This window comes from Pteropus vampyrus, unplaced genomic scaffold (assembly GCF_000151845.1).
Source record: "Pteropus vampyrus isolate Shadow unplaced genomic scaffold, Pvam_2.0 Scaffold159, whole genome shotgun sequence".
Taxonomy (NCBI): domain Eukaryota; kingdom Metazoa; phylum Chordata; class Mammalia; order Chiroptera; family Pteropodidae; genus Pteropus; species Pteropus vampyrus.
In genome coordinates this window covers 50,554-68,890 of record NW_011888940.1, presented here as the reverse complement: position 1 = coordinate 68,890, position 18,337 = coordinate 50,554, and the positions used below count along the sequence as shown (strand labels likewise).

At 46.2% G+C, this 18,337-nt stretch overlaps 1 protein-coding gene and 1 long non-coding RNA gene across 3 annotated transcripts in view; one reads left to right on the top strand and one right to left on the bottom strand.

Moving 5' to 3' along the window:
* Nucleotides 1–18,337, bottom strand: part of LOC105298693 (histone-lysine N-methyltransferase SMYD3) — a 94,035-nt gene that overhangs the window by 65,318 nt on the left and 10,380 nt on the right. The gene's annotated exons all lie outside the window — the stretch shown is intronic.
* Nucleotides 9,682–11,489, top strand: LOC111745627. The gene is made up of 2 exons (XR_002782739.1): nucleotides 9,682–10,314; nucleotides 10,912–11,489. It is a non-coding gene; the product is annotated as an uncharacterized LOC111745627 (long non-coding RNA).

The window sequence follows — 18,337 nt, the reverse complement described above, 5'->3', positions numbered from 1 at the left end:
AAATATTTGTTAAATAAAAATGAAAAAAGATGCATCCCATATTTGCTCCACCAGATTTTTTTTCCTTAAGCGTCCAGTTCAGTAAAGCATATTCACATTGCTGTGCGACAGATTTCCAGAGTTTCTGCACTGCGCAGAACTGAAATTCTAGACCCATTCCCCACTTCCCCTCCCGACGCCTCTGGCGATGCCATTCGACCTTCTGCTTCTGTGAGTTCGACCACTTTAGATGCCTCATCTAAATGGAATTATTCAGTATTTGCCTTTTTGTGACTGTCTTATTTCACTTAGCATAATGTCCTCCAGGTTCATCCGTGTGGTAGCATGTGACAGGATTTCATTCTTTTTCAAGGCTGAATAATAATATTCCACGGTATGTTCCATTAGACTTTTTAAATGCCCTATTTCATCAAGTTGCTTCCTTTTAATTCAGCTGTACTCAGAAAAGGGCTTTAGTAATATGACGACCACCCTGCTGAGCACCTCGCTTCTCCCTCCACTTACTGTCACACTGTGCCAGCCGACCCTCTCACATTGTTCTCGCACTGACCCTTGCAGGTCATTACCGTGAATGCAGATGAGAAACCGATGCCAGGGAGATGAAACAACACATTCAAGGTCACACAGCTTCGAAGTGCAGCAACCTGGACCTCTGATGCTCTCCCAGTAATCTTTACTTCCTTCCAGTGAGCACCAGAGAGAGACACTTAGGATCAGACACAAGAGGTGACACCTGAGGACACTCTGCCCCTCAGCTGCAGAGGTGGGGTGGAGTCGTGAACCCATGATTCCTGGCCTGGGGTGCTCTGCCCTGCTCACTGCCTTCTGCCTCACCAGGCCACTCCCTCAATCCAAACCCCACGCTTCCCTGAAGGCCCAGATCAAGACGCACTCCTCGATCAGTCAAACACTCCCGGTGACACTCCTTGTACTCTGCACGGCAGAATGCAGGTGGATACACACTCTCACTTGTAGTGTGACATGCTGTGGTATGACCCTCCAAGGAGGGATGCCCGCTGCCCTTCCCGCCACACCACCTACTAGTGTCCTGCGGATGTGGATGGCACGTGATAATGCTTTATGACAGGATGCACCACAGAACCATGCCACGTAAGAGCTGGATGGGCATTTAGGGAGCATCGAGCTCAACGATCCTGTTTTCCAGATGAGAAACTGGGACCCAGAGACGCTAAGTGACTTGCCTGGTTACAGAGCTAATTATGAAGACTCGGGTGGGAACCCAGCCTTCCATCTCTTGGTTGTTCCTCCCCCGCTGCGGTGGGGGCGGGGCCCCGTCTGAGCTTTAGGATTGCTCTGCAGTGTGCCCTGCAGCCCTCAGGGGGCAGACACAAGGAAAGAGAGGTTAAATCCTACATTCAGTCATTTTAAGGGACATGAAAGTACCACTTTTTTATTTCTATAGAGGAAAAAAAGATGAAAAGGAATACTGAACAGCAAGAAATGAATAAAGAACTGTGCAAATCCCCAGTCCTCGTCCAGATATTAAAGAGCCGAAGGACAAGACGGCCCCTCTCTGTCCTTTTTCCTCTGCCCCCCGCCCACCTCGAAATCGCTTGTTCTTAAGGAAGGCCCTGGAGAATGCAATTCTCTCCAGGGTAAAGTGTGACAATCTTGAGAGGGGCATTAACATTTTATGACCTCAAAGTTCTGTTATAAATTAAATTGGTTAAAAAAATCTCTAGTTCTTTAGTACCTTGAAAATGAAATTACACCCTCCAGAAAATATATATTCACCTCATTTGCAGGTTTGCTACATCATTACAGCTACCCATACCTCCCTTTCCACTACAAAGGAAGAAAATCATACATTTCTGTAGTATTTATAGTTTACAAAATATACTTGATTATATAATGGAGATATTATTTATTCAATCAACGAATGTGTATTGAGAGCCTACTGTGTGCTGGGCGCTAATCTAGGCTCTCGGGATACAAGATTAAACAAAGCAGAAGAAGTCCCTGTTCTCCTGAGCTTCTATTCCAATTAGCTCCCCAAGTGAGCCTTAGACGGGGGTTAAGCGATTTGCCCTAGGCTGTCTGGTAAGTGAGCAAACTGCCAGCTCCAGCTCCTGCCGCTCTAGGTCCTAATGCTTTATGTGAGCAGGTGTTTGTTTTCTCTGAAGTCAAGAGTCTCTATGCTCTCTGACACCTGTCCCTTAACTGTGGGACACAGTTGTACAAAGCAGTTGGTCCCAAACACAACCCAGAGCGACTGTTCAGAAAAGGCTTCTGGTTTTTTTCTCTCTCTTAAAAGATGATATACAAGAACTGGATATCCACACGAGGTAGGCTTGGACCCCTACCTCAGGCCATATACAAAAATTAACTCAAAATGGATTGAAGAGCTAAACGTAAAAGCTAAAACTATAAAGCTCTTACACAGGCCTAAATCTCCATGGCTTTGTATTAGGCACTGGTTTCTTAGATACGACACAAAAAGCAAAAGCAACAAAACAAATAAAGTAGACACCATTAAAATGAAAAACTGTATTTAAAAAAAAAAAACCAGTGAAAAGGTAATCCACAGAATGGAAGAAAATACTAATTATAAACATGGTAAGGGACTTGTCTCTAGAATATATAAAGAACTATTACAACTCGATAACGTAAAGATAAATAACTCAATTAAAATATGGGCATGAGATGTGAATAGGCATTTCTCTAGAGAAGACATACAAATGGCCAATCAGGCAAATCAAAACCACACTGAGATCCCAGTGCACGTACTAGGATGCCCAGAGTCGACGAACAAGTGGTGGCAAGGATGCGGAGAACTTGGCACCCTCACATATCACTGGCGGGAACGTAATAGTACACACCTCCTTTGGAAGACAGTTTGGCAGCTCATGAATACGTTAAACAGAGTTCCCACATGATATAGCAATTCTACCCCTAGGTATTTACCTGGGAGAAACTAAGACATTTGTCTATATGAAGATGTGTAAGCACATGTTCACGGCAGCATTATTCTTTGTCAAAAAGTGGAAAGAGCTCAAATGTCCATCAACTGATGAATGGATAAATAAATTTTGGTCTAGCCATAAAATGAAATATTATTTGTCAATTAAAAAGAATGAAGTACTGATACATGCTATGGCATGGGTGAACCTTGAAAATATGCTAAGTGAAAGAAGCAGTCACAAAAGCCTACGTAGCGTAGATCCCATTTACATAAAATGTCCAGAACGGGCAAAGCTAGAGAGACAGAAAGTCGATTACTAGCTGCCTAGAGGTGGGGGAGGGGTGTGTAACTGCTAATGGGTAAGGGGATTCTTTTAGGGTGGTGAAAATGTTCTAAAATTGATTGCATAAAAATGGTTACATAATTCGGTAAATATACTGAAAGCCATTGAATTGTACACTTTAAAAGGGTGAACTGTGTAGTATGTAAATTACAGCACAGTAAAACTGCTCAGAAAAGATGATGCATAACCTGGTATGAAGACACACCGAGGGCTTGCGAACAATGACCCAATAGCCGTGTGTGTAAGTGACAGGCATTTACTTGATCTGGGCACCAACTCGTCTTTTATCTCCTTACATCTTTAGAGAATGCTCCTCTGGGGAATTTTCTGGGCCAAAAAAAATTGTGACAGAGAGAGAGAAATCAGCAAATATTTTCCAGACTACCACAGAAAGTAGAAAGATTAGGGATGACTGATTTTTTGGGCAACATCCAGCCACTGTGGATAAGATTCACAGTTCACTACAGTGGCGCGAGCTGTATGTGGATTCATTAAGCTCTCATTTGAGATAGGCAATACCTGTCCTCAAATTAGAAGCGACAGATGTCTTTCTTCTCCTTCTCCACACGTCCCCCCACGGCCTCCCCATGCCTGTGTCGAGTCTCAGAACCGGCACTGAGGGTTATTAAGATGTAGATTCCCTGTGGGTGGCCTCGTAGCTCAGCCCCGGTCCCATTTCCCACTTTATATCTCAGAAAACAGCAGTATCGACAACTCCATCCAAATCCAACACTCCTCTTGACCAAACTTGAGCTAATCTCAAGTAAACAGTCCTTGAACTTCAGAAGTCTTGGTCCATGTGTCTGTGTGAGTGACACTCTTCTCAATATTTTCGCTGGGGCCTACCCTCAGTTACTGTTTTTCTATATTCACAGTTCTCTACTTTAGTGAACTAATGAGTGACTGTCTTTCACAAAAGAGCTACACGTGGGACCTCAAATGATGAATTGGCTAAAATGGAGCTGCTCTGTACACAGAGATGGAACTCTCGCTGTGACATGCACAGAGCAAGGGACCGATCCTCATCCTCACCAGTGGAAGCTGTGTCCACACTGGTGCGAGACGTCCGCCTTTAAGTGCTCTGGGTCCTCTCAACCCTCCACCCCTGGTTATTCTGGGGCAAAGCATGTGCCTCAGGAACTTCCTCTCGTTCGTTATTCTGCCACAGCAGGGGCCAGCCCTGCCCTTCAAGCCTTCTCCCAGGACAGCCATTCACAGTTTGAAGTCTCCATCAGCTGCAAACACACCTGCCACACAGCCTGTTTTACTGCATCACTCACATGAAGGCCGCCAGCGTTTGGACCCGGTCCGACAGAGGATTTTTCATTCGGTTTGAAGTTGTTTTCAGTGTTTTCTTGTTTTCCAGTGATCGAAGGTCAAGTCTGGGGCAGGGGATTGCATTAATAAAACCCTTGTGAGGAGAACGGCTGAAATGACACCTTAACCCCTGGCTGACCAGAGAACATAAAGCACTGCCAAGCAAGGCTCCGTGGGCCACCAGCCTACAAACTGGCCCTCGGCCAAACAGCGCTGTTCTGGAGAAAAGAAGGTCAAGGTTTATAAACGCGCGTGCGTCTGTGAAGGAGCGGAACCTTGGCTCACAGTTCGGAGGTCTGACTTGGACCCCTTGCCAGACGTCGCCCAAGCCGTGTGCAAGGGCTGCAGTGTGCTTCCTCTCTCGGGGAGGATGAGAGTTTCCGAGAGCTCACCGCCTTTCCTGCAGGAGGGCGGGGAGGCTTTTGCCACCTTCGCGCACAGCCATGCTCTTCGGGTTTATTCGCTAACGGATGGGCAGGTCTGTGGCATCCTGACCGCATTCAAAGGCTGAGGAAAGGGCCTGAGTGTCTCACCTAACCCAGCGCCTGGTTAGGGAACCAGCCAGGAGGCGGGGAGGGCGCGGGAGGCTCACTCTTCGGGGCTCATTCCCACGCAGCGCACTTCTGGGTTTGGAAACTCTCGATAAATTATGTGTGTGTGGAACACGCACCCCCAAATTTAACAGCTACCGTCTTGACAGCCTTCAGGCTGAGAATTCATTCTGTGCCAAATGGATAGGCGCTTGGGCAGAGTACTTTCACCCGTGCACCCCAGGGAACCCCAGGGTTCCAGGGCAGTTAAGTTTGGAAAAACACATTCCACTCTGCCTTACTCTGGGATTCTAAGGCATCATCGACTGCGAGCTCCTCATTGACTTAATTGTGGGAAGAAACAGCTGATTACAAGCATACAGTTTTGTTTTTCTCTGATACGAGCCGACATCACCTCTACAGCTACATCCACCTCTTTCTTCTTCGGTATCTCAGTTACGGTTTGTATCTAATCGTCCTTTGCCTTCAGAGCCTAAAGGTTTTCTGAGTCATTTTTGACCTCTGGCGGTTAAGTTAAATATCATAATGGTAAGTCGCCTTTCATAAATTTTTCATGATCTCGATCACTTTTGCAGCTTAAAGAGAAACCAATTTAGAATCCTATAAAGAAATATTAGAGTTTCACGTGATCTTTCTTTAATTAAAATAATTAGTTTCCTTAATTGAATAACAGATCACTGGAAGGTATCAACTTGGCCTACATGTCAGTTGGAAGTTTTGGATAGATGTTTGGAGCCAGAGTGAAGGTTCTCTATGAAGAAGGAATCGTCGTTCTAAGAACTTTCCTACCATCTTCTCACTTTGAAGTTTCTATGCCCCTTTCCTAGATGTCTGGTAATCTCTGTCACCTTTGACTGCACTGCCTGGGGTCTGAAAGAAAATTTGCTTATACAATGCTACTTTGCAATAGTCTTTTCTTTTCGAATACGCATTTTGTTTTGAGATAATTTTAGATTTACAGAAAAGCTGTAAAGGTAGTATGGAGGGTTCTCACAAACGCTTCACCAGTTTTCCCTGTTGCTAAGATCTTACATCGTTACCAAGGAACGTTTGTCAAAACTAAGAAACCAATGCTGGCATATTACTATTAATTAAACTGCAGACTGTATTGGGATTTTTCCTGTGTTTCCAACAATGTCCTCTTTCTGTCCCAGAATCTAATTTAGGGACAATACTGCATTCAGTTGTCATGTCTTATCCTTTGGTCTGTGGTAGTTTCTCAATCCTTCCTTGACAGTTTTAAGCAGCGATGGCCAAGTATTCTGTACAGTGTATCTGGGTCTTCCTCGTGTGTGTGTGTACGTGTTTGTGATTAAATGGGGTTTATAGGCTTTTGTAAAAAATGTCAGAGGGGACATGTTAGGCACATGACATTAGTGACGATGCTAACTTGACTGCTTGGTCAAAGTGGTGTTTGTTAGGTTTTTCCACTGTAATTAATAATCTTTCTTTTCTTTTAAAAGGCATTTTAAGAGGTAATGAAAGGATCTAAATTAAAATTTAATCTTGGTGGGCTGTTTTGAGACCTCGCCCGAGGGGCCATGAGATGAACAGGTGTCCTGAAGACTATCGCACCCCCTGCATCTCGCACAGCGCGGACCACTCAGCCACCTGCACCCTCTGCCAGGTGCCAGGGGGGTTCGTTCATTCTGACCAGGGCCGGGAGGAGGGTAAGGCAAGGGAGGTGCCGGGCACACTCATTCTTGGAGTCCCGCCTCTGTAAGTCTTGCACCCTACACGCCTCGCCTGCCTCACCCTAGTCCCAGCCCAGCTTCTGACACCGGTTCTAAGTTTACGCTAAGTTTAGAAACACTAAGATGTAAAAAGACGTGCTCTTTATCTTAGGATGACGTGCACAGTGAAGGCTCTGGGCCGTCCTGCGGCACCTTACTCCACCCACCGTTTCTCCCATTACCTTGCTCACGGAGCCCTTCTTTCTCAGACGAGCCGTTCCCTCACCCGCGGGGGTCAGTGATCTGTGGGGAAACGTGCAACGAGGGGCAGGCAGCAGGCCGGGTCTGGGCGCTGGGGTTCTGGACTGGGATCCGCCTTTGGCCCCCGCTGCCTGACCAGGGCTCTGCTTCCTCAGCAAGGAAGGCTCCCCGGAGCCTCCGACATCTTCAGCCACATTTCTGATGCACTTAAATGGATTTTTTGACCTTTCCCACACCCGGGGAGAGCTGTGCTTGCACTTCTGTGAGCTGTGGATGGACGTGCTGACAGGCTTCTGGGAGCGGCCGACCCTTGTCACCACATCAGGGAGTAAACACTGCTGGTCTGGCAGCCAAGCACTCAGACACTGACCCCTGTCGGAATCCTGGCAGAACCGTACAAGTCACTGCAGTGAAGGAGGCCGGGCTGTGGCCAAACCCTGCTCCTGCGCCCCGGACCCCCAGTGAGCTTTCTGTCCTTTACCAGGACTCATACGCGGCCTTCATAGGATGGACCTCTGTCCTCTTTAATGTATCAGGTGTCTCATTCTCTCTTGACATTATCGGGATGTTCTTTCTCCACCCTTCTCCTGTTCTCCTTTTGCCCACATGGCTCGTCAGCATTCATACTGCTTGTGGGCAGGAATCGAGAGGGCAGCTAAAACTTGCTTTGCCACTGGAGTCATGTCCAGTCTTCTCTGAAGGTTTGGGAGGGGAGGAAGGTCAAACCCAAGTGTGTTTTAAATATGAGTGGCGAGAATAACACGCACAGGTTTTGAGGCCCAAGGTGGCCCATGGACCACTGTTCTGGGTGGTGCCTCGTGACCACACTGTGATCATCAGAGTTTTGACACTAGCTTAAGGCTTTGAGACCCGTTATAATACAGATGTCCCTGGACAAGGCAGCTTGCCAGTCAAGAGACCTCAGTGGGACAGAAGGATGTTAAGAGTGGGTTTAGAAAGAGCTATACGGGGACAAGAACAAGGCCTTGAGCCCCCGAGGGGCTAGCGGGAATGCCACTGGTAGGACCCAGGAGAGGGGCGCAGGAGGAGGGAGGGGAGGCCGCTTGCTCTGCAGACTGGCCCAGCACCAGGGCCAAGCCGCCAAACCCCAAAATCAACCTCCGGGGAAAGGGCAAGCCCCCGGTTTCCATCCCATTCCTCTCTGTTCTCCCCCGACCATCGCGATAGGTGGATTCTCGTCAGGCACAGATAGCTCCCTGTCTTCAGCGGTCTGGAGCCCCCACCTGTCATCATGGAGGTGACTTCGTAGCACAGCACCTGAGCATCCATGGCCAGGCTTCTTCTTGCCAGAGCCAGGAGCTCCCCACTCCCGCCAGACACCAGCCACCCTGCAGGGTGCAACCCTTAAGGACGTCTCTAAAGCCATTGGGGAAAATTCCTTTGGCAAAAACAAACTCTGGCCAGTCTGGTTAGTTTTCAATACTGCTGTGGCCAGGGAACAAGTTTGGGTTAGCTACGGACAAAAGTGGGAGATTTAAGGGAATGAGGTGGGGTGAAGCCGAAGCTTTGATTCGGTCCAGGACAGCCTGGCTTAAGATGAGCTGAGGAGAAAGCGAAGCTGACTCCTCACAAGGCTGGCCTGTATTCCTGGTGCTCCGGCTCGCACCCCTGGCTTTCCGCCCTTAGCGGGGCCCGGATGGGCCATGCGCACCGCCCTTAGCGGGGCCCGGATGGGCCATGCGCACCGCCCTTAGCGGGGCCCGGATGGGCCATGCGCACTCTGGGGCTGGCCACAGCGGCGCCTTTATTTGCAGAGCATCCTGAGAGAGGGGTCTGTGTTTATGAAGGTTAATTCCAGACTCAAGTGGAGGCCACCTAAGGCGCCAACGCTCTGAGTCGGCCGGGTGTCCTGCGTTCCATCTGTGGCTGGGCGCCTCGCCGTGGTGCACCTTCCGTCAACGGACTGTCCCAAGCATTTCAAGCTGCTGACAGATGGGAGCCGGCCCTGCTGTGGCACACGTTCTTCGCTTAGTACACGTTCTTATGCAGAAGTGGCGCGCAGAGAGCGTTTGGTCACTTGCGGCCGGGGGAACTGGTGCGTGCTCACATGGATGTCCCAGCTTGGACTTGGAGGTGGCTCCAGTGCTTCCTTTGGGGTCTTTACTGTCACCTATGTCACCCAACCTTGATGCAGCAAAGCCGTTTAAAGCGTGCCCCGAGAGAGTCCCTGTGTGCTCTATTTTGAAATACACAACTTTGCTTCAGAAGCCAAGGAACCGGGGCATCAAACAGGGGCCTATGATCCATCCCAACTCTCCCGAGTGATCGGGCTTTGTGAAGAGTAGGTTTGATTTTTCAAAATATTTAATAACCTGCAATGTGGCACCGTCACTGACCAATCAGAAGAGATGGGAGCCATGGTGATGGAGCAGGGTCCCAGAAGCCCCCCTGCGGGGCACCCACCGTTTTTGGTTCCTAGGTTGTAGGAGCATCCTAGCAGAGGATCCTGAGAAACTGAGAGAGGGCTGGGGCAGTGGCTGTTTACCAGCTGGAAAGAAAAGAGCCAGTAGCTAGCCAGGCGACTTTTCAGCGCTGGGGAGGGGGAGGTGTGGGCGTGCGGGCGTGGGAATGCAGGGAAGCAGTCTGAAGAAAGGAGGCCTCTCTGCCCTTTGCCTTTTCGATCACATCGTGTTAATACTCAGGGGAGCCTGATTCCCTTAAATTGCTGCTGGATCGATAACTTCCAAATAAAGAAGCCCCAAGGAAGAACAAAACTCCTCCCAGAGCTGAGTTCCACATGAACCTGGGGGCTAACAGGCCTCCGAAGGCTCAGACCTGAGACAGTGGGAGGTTCCTGGTCTATCTCTGGTGAATTCAGTGCAATTCTCCAACAGACTGAGATCACCTCTGCCAGGCACCAGCAGCTCAGATTTCTACTCAAAACACATATGCTTGTTTCTGGGGAAAGGCAAGCATGAAATACACTTCATTGAGAAGTTGAAAAGCATGGAGGGTGAGTTAATTTTCAAAGAAGAAAGTCAGCAGCATGGCAGAAAGGAATGCGTGATTCACCTCTGCAGAGCAGACATTGATTTTCCCGCCTGGGAGAATCACAAATTAGTTGGCAGTTGAGAATATGATCTCCGATGTTGTTTTCCATTCCCCTTAGATCTTACATTTTATTTTAGGACCATGAAACAACGCGAGATTAAAAGTCTCATTTGGAAACAGAAGTGGAAAAGGGGATTCAGTATTTCTCTTTCCTCGGAGAAAACACTTTCAAAGGTATTTCATAGCTAAAACACAAGAGTGTCGGTGCGGGAGGGGAAGATGTGTTCTCGCCTGGGCTGTGTGAGAGAGGCAGCCCGTGAGCTGACCGGGGAAGAGAAACCTGCCACCTACACCATCATCAGAAGCAGTACCGTCCTTTTATATTTTTTGGGGGGGTGGGGAGGGGTTAAATAGGACAAGCAGTGGGAGAAATCATCCAGCTATGAAATGTTCTGCCACTTACATGCGTGACCCCGGGCAAGACACTCAACTCTCTCAGCCGCAGCTTTTATAGTTCTAAATTGAGGCTAATAATGTCGGCTATCTAGAAAGGTAGATCTAAGTTCAGGTTTTCTGATGCCTGACATGATATAACTTTGCAGGCCTGTAAGGAAAATAAAAAGCAAAGCTGACAAATATGGAACTGAGAACGGGGTTTTGGGAGGGGCTCATGCAGGCGGTGGCCCTATGCTTGAAGCCTCATTAGCTTCAGAGTGAATCCACTTGTGCACACCTGTCTATCTCAAATGAGATGAGAGATAAGTATATAAAAGTGCTTTGCAAACTGGAGGCATTATATAAACGTAAGACACTGAATTATTCCACAAACAGGTGATACCTACTGTGCGCCAAACGGCATGCGAGGTGCAGCTGTGAAGACAGACACAGTCCCTCCTCATAAAACCTAAAGTCCAGTGGCACCGCGTCACTGTCTGTGGTGACTCCGGAATGCAGAAGCGAAGCTGACCAGCTGGGATGGGCCTGACTGCTTACTCCCGACAGCAGCCCCTCGGGGCTCTCCAAGGTCCTGATTCCCACGCCAGGCTTTCTGGGTCTGGGTTCTACTCAATCTCGACCTCTGCATTTCCCTCCTTCCAGACCATTGTCATCGTACTGACTTCCATTTCAAAAACCCCAGAACAACGAGCCAGCCTTTCTAATCCCTTCTTTTCCAATATGAATGGACAGTGGTTGCTCACTGCAGGGGGGCGGTGGGGATGGGTGAAAAGACGGGGGATAACAGGTGAGGGGCTGTTCTTGTAGGGGGAGATAATGAAAATGCTCTAAAACTGATCGTGGTGATAGATGACCGACTCTGTGAATATACTAAAAGCCACTGAATTGTAAACTTTAAACGGGTAAATTCTGTGGTATGTGAATGTATACCACAATGAAATTGTTAAAAAATATAAATGGACAATAAAAAATCATCTAAAATTCAAGAAAAGTTTACAGCAAGGAAAAGATTAGGATAAATAAATTGGGGGGGGGGGGAATGAACTTGAAAGAAACAGAAATCATTCAAAAAATGAAAGAGAATGTTTAAAAAGACCAATTATCCTTAGAAAGATTTGAGAAGTTGTGTCCAAAAAATAAGAATAGGGAGCTATGAAAAGGTAACCATTCAAGAATAAGCAAGTGTTCTTATAAATTTAAAAAACAAAAATTTGCTGAGATATAAAAATTCTATTAAAAGTTTGGAAGATAAACCAAGAACGACCCTCAGGACATAAAGCGAGACGCCCGAGACGCCGGAAGCACAGCAGTTTAACGTCTCATCATGAAGACTTTCAGAACTAAAGAACAGAGAAAACAGAGAAAATGACATTAAAAAGAGAAAAATGAGGAAAATTTCCCCAGAGATAAAGGAAGACAAGAGCCTTTGTAATGAAAGAGTCCAGCAAGAACAAAAAGTACCTCTGTCCGGACATGTCGACATGAGCTTTCAAAAGACTCAAAGAGCCGCCTAAAAACCTAAGATAAGTGGGTGACCGACAAAGGGACCCAGATCTGACCGGCCTCAGAAATAACAGATCTTACAAGACGGTGTTACAGGCTTTTACAATTGTCATTGAAAATGATTTTGAATTGGGAATTTTATATTCTAAGTTTCCGTCAGGGATGAGAGTACTAAATTTCCACCTAATACAGTGGGAAATGAAGGGCGGCTGCCTAAAGTTGATGGAACAAGAAATAAAAATTGTACTACATTATTTGAAGTTTCACAGGTAGGCCTTAAAAGAATTAAATAATCATTACTATTTTTTTTTTTAACAGAAAGGAAGATGAGGGATAGAGAAAAGAGCTAAATCTTTATTTTTTTAGAGTTAGTAGATAATTTCGTTAGTTGATATGTAAGAAACATAAATCTAAAAATATTATTTAGAGGGATAAAAATAACTACTAGAAGTATTGAAAACAGAAATGCTTTTTTAAAAGTTGCTGCTAAGAAGCAGGCCTGACAGTAGGGAGGGTGTTTTTTCATTTAAAAAATAATATCCGGGTTTTAAAAAAGTTTTAAAATCTAATGAATGGGACTTTTAAATACAGAGCCAAGAAGTGCCAAGGACAGCTCAGCCCGTGACACACGAGTAGCTGCTCCCAAACTGAAACTAACTTCTTCGTTGTTCGTGGCTTTCACAGTTACTTGAGTTTGGGAAATGTTGTCTTATTCTAAATGCCTCTCATTTGGAGATTCAAAATGTACATTAGTTTACTAAAAGCTCTGAGGAGTTCTGCAGACAAGAAACCAGTATAACTCCATTTGAAAGTAAGTCAATTCATTGAAAGATCCATTTGACAAATTAATTTTTGATTTTAATAAATTTACCACCTTTTTTTTTAGTGGAGATTTATTACTTGGAATGGAAATATTTCCAAAGCTCTGACAGGAAGGTGAAAGTGGCAAAAAATATTAAATGTGCAAAAAGCTAGTGAAACATAAATTAATAGAAGGGGATAATTTTCCACATATGAGATCATTTCAGCTGCTTCAGGTTTCTTTTGGATGTTTCTGAATTTTTTTTTTTTTTTACAACTTTGTTCAAAATGTCAATTTTTAAATGTTAAGTTTGTCTTTTCCACGATTCCTCCAGTGACCTATCAGCCTCAATTTAGTATTTCTAGGAATTAAACATCGAAATTAAATATAAATTCAAAAGCATCCTAAAGATATCAAAATTTAATTTAAATCTAATTCAAATTCTAAATGGATAGAAATACAAAATCAAGGCGAATAAATTAAGAAATGGTGATAAAATATTAAAAGTGCTTAAATTTTTTAAAAAAGAAAAGGACACTTAGAAATCATAAAAAATAAATCAAATATAGCTGAAACAACTGTCACATATGAAATGTGAAACCTTTAGCTAGATTGTATTTCAAGGGAATTTTTCAAATAATGTTAAATTCTGTTTTGCCAGCCTTGCAGAATTTTAAGGATTTTTTTTTTTTTTAAACTGACATCTCAGGAAGCATCTCCATATTACTTAATACTCAGAAAACCATCTTTCCGTATCAATTATCCAGACTGAATATGTCTGAAAAAGCTACAAAATCACCATTGGTAAATTTGGCATATCGAGCAAACAGATCTTTCATAGAATTGGTGTTCGGTGAACTGGTTTTGATGAACTGGCTCTCAGTAATGGACTGTCAGCAAATCGACTTGAAGTCATTTTGCTTTTCTAGCTTTTCCTGAACTTATTCGACCTCCTTCCATATCACAGCCATGGAGCAGCCGCATACACACTAGGGCTAGGACATTCGAGGTTCTATCTAGAAAGAATGGAAGAGTTAACGCTGGTGGGGCAACCCGAAATAATCCACTATAAAATGCCAGAAAAATTCGCCAGCCTATTATTGAATTTCTCATCCCAAGTGCAGACTTTTGCACATATCCCTATTTAAGTTCACCTGGGTGGTATCAACCAAATGTTTCTAGTTAAGGAGATCATTTTGAAGTCTGGTTTAGTCGCCCAAAGTATGAGTTACTCCTCTCAGCGTGGCATCCCTTGCAAATTTGATATACATAATATCTATGTATTCATTTCATTAAGCCTTTGATAAAAATGTTGACTTAGAACCCCAAAAAATGGAGCTCTGAGGCATACCATGATGTATTTCCCCCGAAAGGTCTATCAATCTGTTAATGACCACAGTTCAGAAATAGCTGTTTAAAAGGTATAAATGAACCTCACTTGCCCACATTTTTCCATCTGTAGAAAACATACCAGGAGACATTATTGAATAACTTGCCGACATCAAGTACACTCTTTCCGTAGCATTTCCAAGATGAATGCAGCCTCTGCCTCCAGCCAGAAATCGGGAACGTGCACGGGGACTGAAGGCCCTTCACGCGGCGTGCCACACGCTGCCCTCAGGTACACCAGGTCCTTAAACAACTTCTCTGCCCCAGGTGGCGCCTCGCCAGCCTCCTGACCCATCCTCGTCCTGCAGGATCAGGCTGCTTCCCACGCAGCTGGCTTGACCCCGGCCCGAGAGGGCCTGCTGCTCCCTCTGCAGCTCCAGAACCTGCTGCAGCAGAACTCCGTTCCTGATGCATAGCTCTGATGGTGCTGTGCTCCTTCTTCCTCTCCCGCATCTTAGTCTTTTATTTATCGGCCTTTGGCTTCTCTTTACCACCTTTGAATCTTTTTCTTTCTGACATTTTACAATTTGAGTGGAATAGTACCGTGGATGTCTATTTTTCTGGTTTGTCCAGTAGCCACCCACGCTTCAAGCTTTTGAACAACTTCTGTCCTGTTCCAAACCTGTGTTTCCGGTGGGGCTGCCAGCGTGTCATCTCCCTTGGTCTAGGCACGGGTGGACCTGAGACCCAAAGAGGCCAAAGAAATCTATTACATATGCTTGGATTTGGAGCTAGAGGGAGCAGAGCCTTTTCTTTTGTCACAGAGCTAGACAAATGTGGCCTGGGGGCTGCTGGAAGGCACCTTGTCTACCACGGGGGCACGACTGCCTGTGTGGGGAAGGACGAGGACCACGGGGAGGGGCGAGAAGAGCTGAGCGGAACAGGTCTGGGGAGAGAAGGAGGGAAAGATTGAGAGACACCCAGAGAGGGACACCAAGCTGGTGGCCCAGACGATGTCCCTGAACTGGCTGTGCAGTTACGCGGGGCAGCCATCTCCTGTTTGTGCCCCATCTGATTGGATTCCTGTCACACGTAACACAAAGTATCTTGAGAGATTCACGTAGCAGGAAGGCAGGTGATGCAGTGGTAACGACCGCTCAGCCCTCTCTAGTGCAGTAACTGTCTAGACCTTTATAAACAAGGAAATCTGGGCACGAGCTGACTCAAATGCTTTTTTGGCGGGGGGAGGGGAATGTAAATCATAACTAAAATAAAATAAATGAACCTGAGGCCTTAGTTCGAACCCCAGCTCTTCAGGAGGGTGGGCAAGTCACTTAAGCCTCATCCTCAGCCCCTCGTGCAGATGGGATGGACTAATTGTCTCGAGGACTGGAAGGGCGAGCAGGTTGCTGGGTCCGTGGGAGGCTCTTAATAAATAACGATTACAGTTCAGTTTAAGAAAGCTGAGAAACACAGGAGAGCACTCAAAGCCCTTTCCTCCGGAAGGATGGTGCTGACAAATAGCTGGCAGGTGCTTTCGTGATTGTTGAACTCAGTTCATCTCAGTCTGGGAGCGGGTTATGGCGATATTCCCCATTACAAGTGAGAGCAGGTCTGTTCCTCTCAATTCTGAGCGGTGTGCTAGTGTGCTTGGTGTCTTTGGTGCAGTAAGAGCGATTTCCATCATCCATCCACTCTGCAGAGGGGCGCTGCCTCCGCACACCCCATTGCTCCTGGGGCCTGACCCCCTGCCCTGTCCGTAGGCTGCAGCCCACTGCTCTCTTGCACCCCAGTTCCCTGGCACCCGATGAGCCACCTCTCTTGGATATATCTAACAAAAAGAATATTACACATTTTTTTCCAGCTGTCATGGGCTCAGGAGCTTTGTGCTATCTGACCCAAAGGGTATTTGTTTTATATGCTCAGAATAACTTGGCTATCTTAAAAACTGGGAACTATCATTTTGGGGGCATTTCGCCCCATCTTCCATTTCTTTCAAGGACCTCTTACTATTCTTTACAAAAGTATCACCATTCTCTGTTAGTGAACAAATTTATGAGGTTGGACAAATCAGTTTTATTTGTGCAGTTTAATTGAAGGTTTATTCATCTATCCTTGGAGAATTTCTAAAAATTCAATATGGACTTCACTCAAAATACACAGATAAATAGCATATGAGTGTGCTAATCAATTTCTTTTAAATCACAAAACACGTACATTGTAAGAAATTAAAATTGGTTTTAATCAGTGCTTTTTGAGCTTTTCAAAGTTGCATCCATCAATTCTCATTTCTCAGGCCCGCCTGATTTTCTGTTGGCTGCCTACTCTTTTACTTTCTCTTCTAAGAGCTGAAAAAAAGGAAAAGAGGTAGCAGCCATGTAGCTGCAAGGGCAGCCAAGCAAGAGATTGAGTCAACAGGAGGTGTTCAGCGCAACCCAAAAGACGCCCTAAGATTCAGAGTCTAGCTGTTTAGGATACAATTTGCTGCAATAAGAAACTGAAGATTTCTTGTCGGAAAGTTAAAGTGTTCAGAGATGGCTTATGAAAGCTTAAAACAAAAAAAAAAGTGAAGCACGATGGGAAATGTTTTTGTTCTGGAAATGCTTTCACAAACAAGAAGACTGAAGACCATTTCTCTGAGCATACGTGTTGCCTGTACACACTGGTGAACACAGAAGACTAAGTGTTTTCCTGTGCCAGGGACCTAGCCCCAGGGGTGCAGTGTGGCTTTCCTCTTGCTCACACGGAGGTTGTTAAATAGGAACCAGGCAAATGCAATGGAGGAAAAGTATTTCCTTGGTCCCGCCTGGTGTCTCAAGAGTTAAGGTAGGTGGAGGTGTGGGAACGGACAGGGCTGGCCGGGGCGGTGGGGTCTGGGGGCAAAGGGAGATTGGTTTTCCAGGATGGGAAGGAAGCAAGAGAGTGTTTGCAACGGGCAGAGAGAACGTACATGAGCCAGAATGGAAGGTTTCCAAGGCCCAGACAGGAAAATCACTGGATTTTGAAGGCAGATCCTGGCACCAGCACCCGAAGCGTCGGAGCTGAGGGAAAGGAAGCTTTTATGGAGCGTGTGTGGACCGGATGAAAGCTGGAGGCGGGAACTCGTTTTCTTTGGACACTGCCACTAAGAGAGGCGTAGGGCTCAGGTCCCTTCAGGTTTCCTTAGAGAAAAACTTTAACTAGAGAGTTATCCGAAGATGGGAGGCCGATTGCAGTGGCTTTTCTCCTGCTCTGAACCTTTTCCAGCAGACTAGGTGCTACCTGAGGAGTCGGCTCCTCTCACAGGACACAGCTGTTCACCGGAAGCTCGAGCGTTAAAGGAGAAATACCGGGTGGAAATTTTACATGTTGATTTAAAATAAAGGTTTGAGGCCTCCTTGTTACTTTGAAGGGGCTCAAGGCATGACCGCTTCAACTTCCGGTGGGGGTCACTAATGCGTACACACCAGAAGCTGAGCCAAGTGGCATGGCCACAGGCAGTGGTGCTGACTCCAGAATGTCTTACTGGACCTTGGACCTCTGTTTGCCCAAGTGCTTCCGGTAGATAAATGAATATCTGGAGGGGCCTTTGACAATGCTTTTCAAAACAAAAAGCTGGCAGTTGTGTGGCTAGGCAGTCTGTGGAGACAGAACCCACTTTTAGGTCAAAACTGCTTTATGCAAGTGGTGTGGACGCAGAGTTCTGTTCAAAGATGTTACACCATAAAGACAGTATCATGTACATGCAAGGGCGACTCCACCCCACGAGGGTGCCATGGGCCAAAGGGGATGCCCCGGTCTGATTCTTGGCCTGGGTTCAAGTTCCATAGAAGGTGGCAATCATTCGGGATTATTAGTCCTGATTTGAAATCAGAAGCTCTGATATTCACTGCCTGATACTGACAGAAAAGATATGTGCTCCCTGGGCCCTGGCCTAACCTGGGGGCTCAAGAGGCAGGGAAGATTGTGGGAACGGACACAGTGACCCATGGCCATGGGGTTTTGGGGAAAAGAGGAATTGGAATCCTCACCCAAGTGAAGATGGGAGGTAGGGGGGAGATCTGAAAAGCAAAATGAAGTGGTCTCACGTTGTCACAGATCGCCTCGGTCAGCGTGTCGAGTTGCCTGACTCCATGCTATACAGGCTTTGTCGGCAGTGCCACCCCATGGTCCCGGGGCACTCAGAAA